The sequence below is a fragment of the Cicer arietinum genome, chromosome 6 (genome assembly GCF_000331145.2).
Source record: "Cicer arietinum cultivar CDC Frontier isolate Library 1 chromosome 6, Cicar.CDCFrontier_v2.0, whole genome shotgun sequence".
Lineage (NCBI taxonomy): Eukaryota > Viridiplantae > Streptophyta > Magnoliopsida > Fabales > Fabaceae > Cicer > Cicer arietinum.
In genome coordinates, this window is record NC_021165.2 from 57841859 (window position 1) to 57848205 (window position 6347).

Genomic DNA, 6347 nt, shown 5'->3' on the forward strand with positions numbered 1-6347 from the left:
GCGCTTTTTCCAAATAAGCGCTGTAAAAGACCTCCGTGTGTTATTATGTTATTATGTATCTTTTAGGTTAATTTTAGAAGGCTCTTTTACAGCGCTTTTTCCAAATAAGCGCTATTATTGTTTTTGTGTTTTGTTATGTTATTTTTTAAACAAGCTCAACATGCAAAACCCACATAGTAGTAACTGGTCACCACCAAAATCCCTTCCTCTTCACCAAACTCATGTGTTTTGTTTTATTGTTTTATTTTATTTTTGTGTTTGGTTTATTTGGGTTGGGATGACATTAAAAACCTTTTTATCAGTTCAGTTCAGAAAATAAATTAATCAGAACTTAGTATAAAACACTCAATTCAGATTACATGCATGAATTATTAGAAATGAGAATCTCTCTATTCAGTTCAGTTCAGTTCAGTTCAGAAAATAAATTAATCAGAACTTAGTATAAAACACTCAATTCAGATTACATGCATGAATTATTAGAAATGACAATGAGAATCTCTCTGTACAGTTCAGTTCAGTTCAGTTCAGAAAATAAATTAATCAGAACTTAGTATAAAACACTCAATTCAGATTACATGCATATTTACAATAACACAGTTCAGATTACATGCATAGCTTATATAAAACAATTAAACATATACATTAAGATGCCCTTCTTCTTTTCCTGGTGACATTCACATTTGTTTGTCCATTTACAATACGAAACGATGGATTAATCCAAATTCCCTCATCATGATCATCTCTAAGATATAAACCATCATCAGTTGAATCAATTTCATGTGGTTGTTGTGATGTTGCAAATAAAAGATCATTACCAACATCTTCATCATTATTGTTATCATCACTTATTTTATTGGTCGATAGGACAACAGACCATTTATCATTAGAAGGATCAGTGACATAAAACACTTGTTGAGCTTGCGACGCTAAAATAAAAGGCTCGTCTTTGTATCCCACCCTATTAAAATCGACAAGCAAGAATCCTGACTCATCAATCCGAACGCCATTATTATTATCGACCCACTTGCAACCAAATATAGGAACACGAAACATTGTGTAGTCTAACTCCCATATGCGCTCGATAACCCCAAAATATGATAGATTTGCATATATTGGGTTTTTGTCTTTTGCACTTGAGACATGCATCGCTTCAGCTACGAGAGTGACTCCACTATTTTGCATAGTGGTCTGATCATCTTGTTCTTTGGTATAAAATGTGTAGCCGTTAATAACATAACCAGTGTAAGAAAAGACATGTAAGCTCGGACCATTTGCTAGCCACCTCAATCTATTTGAAATTGATCCGGGGTCTATATCAAATTTTGACATTATGTGATTTTTTAACCATGTTACAAAACTTCGATTGTGCTCTCGAGTTATCCAATTTTGATTCCTATTCATGTTCAAACGAGATAACTGATCAATGTGTATTGTAACATACGGTTGAACCTCATCATCATTGTGCAGAACATACAATTGTGCCTGCTCCCATTCTGTCCTTGATATAGTCAGTAGTCTCCTTCCAGTTATCCCTTCTCCTGATAGTCTTCCCGAATGACGAGACATGGGAAGCCCTATGGATTCAACATTGGACAGATATTCAGTACAAAATTCAGCAGCCTCTTCAACAATGTATCGTTCAGCAATACAACCTTCTGGTCGACTTCTACTTTTTACGTACCCTTTTAATATTTTCATATATCGTTCTATCGGATACATCCATCTCATATAAGCTGGCCCACAAAGTTGTGTCTCCTTAACCAGATGAACAGTAAGGTGAACCATTATATCAAAAAACGATGGTGGGAAATACATTTCAAGCTCACACAAAGTAACAACAATTTCCCTCTGCAATGTCGGTAATTTCTGAGGGTCGATCACTTTACTACAAATTTCCCTGAAGAAGAAACATAATCTAGTTAAGGCTAGTCGAACTTTTTCAGGTAAAATGGAACGTATACCTATTGGTAGCAAATGCTCCATTATAATATGACAATCATGGGTCTTCAAACCTTTTAACTTGAGGTCTTTCATACAAACCAAATTTTTAATGTTCGAAGAGTATCCTTCTGGAACTTTAACTTCGTGTAGAAATTTACATAAAACAATTTTTTCCTTTCTAGATAGAGTATGAGCGGCTGGAGGTAGATATGTGCGATTTCCTTTCTTTACTGGAGCCAGTTCATTTCTTATTCCCATATCGACCAAGTCCAATCTTGCATTGACGCCATCTTTAGACTTTCCTGGAACATTGAGTAACGTACCAATAACACTTTCAAATACATTTTTTTCAATATGCATCACATCGAGGAAATGTCTTACATACAATGACTTCCAATATGGCAATTCAAAGAAAATTGACTTTTTCTTCCACCCAGTTTTCACCAGCTCTCCCGCAAAAGGTTTGCCAAATTTATTGGTCAAACCTTGTACTTTTTCAAGTATTTGATATCCAGTCGGTGCTAAAGGAGCTTTACCTTCCTCTGATTTTCCATTGAATGCATTTCTCCACCCACGATACTGATGACTATAAGGTAAAAATCTACGATGTCCAAGAAACACATTCTTCTTACAATGTTTCAACCGCATCCAATTTGTACTCTCTTCACATATAGGACATGCACACTGACCTTTAATGCTATATCCTGATAAATTACCATATGCTGGAAAATCATTAATTGTGCCGAACAACATAGCCCTCAAATTGAAACACTTTTTCCTATACCCATCATAAACTTCCACACCTGTCTCCCACAGAATTTTTAAATCTTCAATTAAAGGAGTCAAGTATACGTCGATATCATTCCCCGGTTGTTTGGGTCCAGAAATTAACAGAGACAACATCATAAACTTACGCTTCATACATAACCATGGAGGTAGGTTATATATTACCAAAATCACAGGCCACGTGCTATGTGAGATGCTTTGAAGACCATGTGGATTCATTCCATCAGTAGAAAGTGCAAGTCTTAGATTTCTTGACTCTATCCCGAATTCAGGATACTCGTGATCAATTTTTGCCCATTGTGGGGAATCTGCAGGGTGTCGAAACATTCCATCTCTAATTCTTTCATCTGCATGCCATGTCAAGTGTTTTGAATCTTCTTCACTGCGATACATGCGCCTAAATCTTGGTATTATAGGAAAATACCACACGACTTTTGCTGGAGTAGATTCTTTCTTCTTATATCGAGAGACATTGCATTTCGGACACGCCTTAAGTAGTTCATATTCGTTTCGAAATAAAATGCAATCGTTAGGACACGCATGAATCCTTTCGTAACTCATTCCAATAGAACACAAAATCCGTTTAGCCTCGTAGGTTCGACTGGGAAGTTCATTATCATCTGGCAACATATCTTTTATGAGTGTTAATAATTCCGTAAAGCTTTTATCAGACCATCCATTACTCGCTTTTAAGTTGTACAACTTTAATATCGCTGACAGTCTTGTGAATTTAGTACAACCATTATATAATTCTTTCTCTGCATCACTCAACAAACTTTCAAACATTTTAGGACAATCTCGAAGATCTTCTTCAACTGCTTTTGCAATCTCATCAACTCGGTCCGGCTCATATGTATCTGTATCGAAATCAGTTGAAGCATATGTAGAACTATTCTCAAAATTAATGTTTCCTTTTTTTTTCTCACCATGTCTTATCCAACATGTGTAGCTTTGATCAATTCCATTACATACTAGATGTCCTTCTAATTCATCTTCTCTAACACGTTTTCCAAAACAACATTTTAAACAAGGACAAACTACTCTATTTGGATCTTTTGCATTCTTCACTGCAAACTCAACAAACTCCTTCACTCCAATTTCATACTCTTTTGACAATCGATTGGCTGAAATCCATTTCCTATCCATATTATACCACCTATATAAATGCAGTAACAAAAATAATAAGCTTTCAAAACATATCAACAAGTTTCAAAAAGAAACCAATATCAACTAACAATTTCAAAACAGAACAGATCATGTGGTATGAGTTTTTGACAATTTTTGACAATTTCAAAACAGAACAGATCATGTGGTATGAGTTTTTGACAATTTTTGACAATTTCAAAACATAACAGATCATGTGTAAAAAATACCTTAGACAACGTAGATGGCCGCACAGTACGTAGAGGATATTAGGGTTCCCAACGTATATAATTATTTGAAAGATGTAGAGGATATGAGGGTTTCCAACGTATATAATTATTTGAAAGATGTATTTTACAGCGCTTGTGAAAAAAGCGCTATAATAGGTAGTTAAATTCAATGAAAGCGCATGTGTTTTACAGCGCTTGTGAAAAAAGCGCTGTAATAGGTAGTTAAATTCAATGAAAGCGCATGTGTTTTACAGCGCTTGTGAAAAAAGCGCTGTAATAGGTAGTTAAATTCAATGAAAGCGCATGTGTTTTACAGCGCTTGTGAAAAAAGCGCTGTAATAGGTAGTTAAATTCAATGAAAGCGCATGTGTTTTACAGCGCTTGTGAAAAAAGCGCTGTAATAGGTAGTTAAATTCAATGAAAGCGCATGTGTTTTACAGCGCTTGTGAAAAAAGCGCTGTAACTGATTCGCGAAAGCGCTTCCGTTTACAGCGCTTTTTTGACAAGCGCTGTAAAAGCCTTATAACGTGATGCGCAAACGTTATATGACCTACTACAGCGCTTGTTTTACAGCGCTTTACATAAAAAGCGCTGTAATAGGTTCCGTTATTTTTAAAATATAATTACAACAGCGCTTGTGTTTAGAAAGCGCTGTAAAATGGGCGCTGTTAAATGTCATTTCTGACGTAGTGCGTAAATTCGTTTTAAATTTGTTTTTATTTATTTAAAGTAAATGATTTTTATTTAAAGTGAATGATTTTACAACGCTTGTAAAAAACACGGTCTAATAGGTCATTTAATTATTTGAAAGCGCAAGTCTTGCAAGTCTTTTACAGCGCTTGTAAAAATAGCGCTCTAATAGGTCATTTAATTATTTGAAAGCGCAAGTCTTGCAAGTCTTTTACAGCGCTTGTAAAAATCATTTCAAATAATTAATTTACAGCGTTTAAAAAAAAAAAAACACACATTTTACAGCGCTTTTTTTAAAAAGTGCTGTAAAATGTTGTTCTAAAGCGCTTTAATGGTGCACCTTTTACAGCGCTTTCGTTAGAAAGCGCTGTAAAATGTACAAGAAAAGCGCTGTAAAATGCAGACCCATAATATGAAATTATGGGTGGGCATTTTACAGCGCTTTTTTGAGAAAGCGCTGTAATATGCACACCCATATATGAGTTATGGGTGGGCATATTACAGCGCTTTTGTGAGAAAGCGCTGTAATATGCCCACCCATATATGAGTTATGGGTGTGCATTTTAGAGCGATTTTTTGAGAAAGCGCTGTAAAATGCACACCCATAACTCATATAATGGGGTGCATATTACAGCGCTTTTTGTTAAGAAGCGATGTAAAATGTGCATAACAAGCGCGCGTTGTATTTACATGTTTTATAGCGCTTTTTTAAAAGCGTTGTTGTATCATTTACAGCGCTCGTTTCCACAGCGCTTATTTTTTTGAAAAAGCGCTGTAAATGGCTTAAAAAAAGCGCTGTAAAATCCGTTTTTTCGCGTAGTGTTGTTTTATTTTGTTATGTATGACTTGCAATGATATTATTCTCTTGTTTGATTTATTTTAGTTGATAAAAATATTAGTTGAATTATTTAATTAAATTAGAATTTATAGAAGTTATATTATTTGTTAGTTCTAATTTCGACCAAATAAGTATTCATTTTAGGAGATAATAGAGTTAGTGAAACTCAGCTATCATGTACATGTGTTTTGAAAATATTTTTGGTTCATCCATCTTTAGAAAACAAATAATCACTTGACTCATTCATTTTATTCTCCTTCACACGACAAGACTTTATGCTTGGCATAATGTAGATTTTATGTCTTTGTCGCAACCAATTTAAGAGGAGAAAATATACATTAACTCATTCTTAACACCTTTGATTCATTTATTAAAGAAAGGTTACAAATTTAATTATGAATCTTATCTTTTGTGCAATTAAGAGAAGACAAAAAAAAAATTCTCCTTTCTTATATCTTACGCCTCCCTCTCTCGTAAATCAATATTATAATACTATTTTAATTCTCTACAAAAAGAATTCAAGGTAATTTTTGGTGTTGTAACTATTAGCAAAATAAATTTTAAAAGGTGGTCTACACACTTTCCTATTCTATTCCTATAGGTATTTTTATTTTCTCCTAAATTTTCAAATTTTCCATCACAAACAAAAGAAAGAAAGAAAAAAAAATTAAAAAAGAGAGAAACATAGTCTCATTCCTTTTCTCACACCATCATTATCA

At 34.2% G+C, this 6347-nt stretch overlaps 1 non-coding gene across 1 annotated transcript; it reads left to right on the top strand.

Moving 5' to 3' along the window:
- The first annotated feature begins 5276 nt into the window (after window positions 1-5276).
- Window positions 5277-5404, top strand: LOC113787325 (small nucleolar RNA SNORA69). The gene has a single exon (XR_003473832.1). It is a non-coding gene; the product is annotated as a small nucleolar RNA SNORA69 (small nucleolar RNA).
- The last annotated feature ends 943 nt before the right edge of the window (window positions 5405-6347 follow it).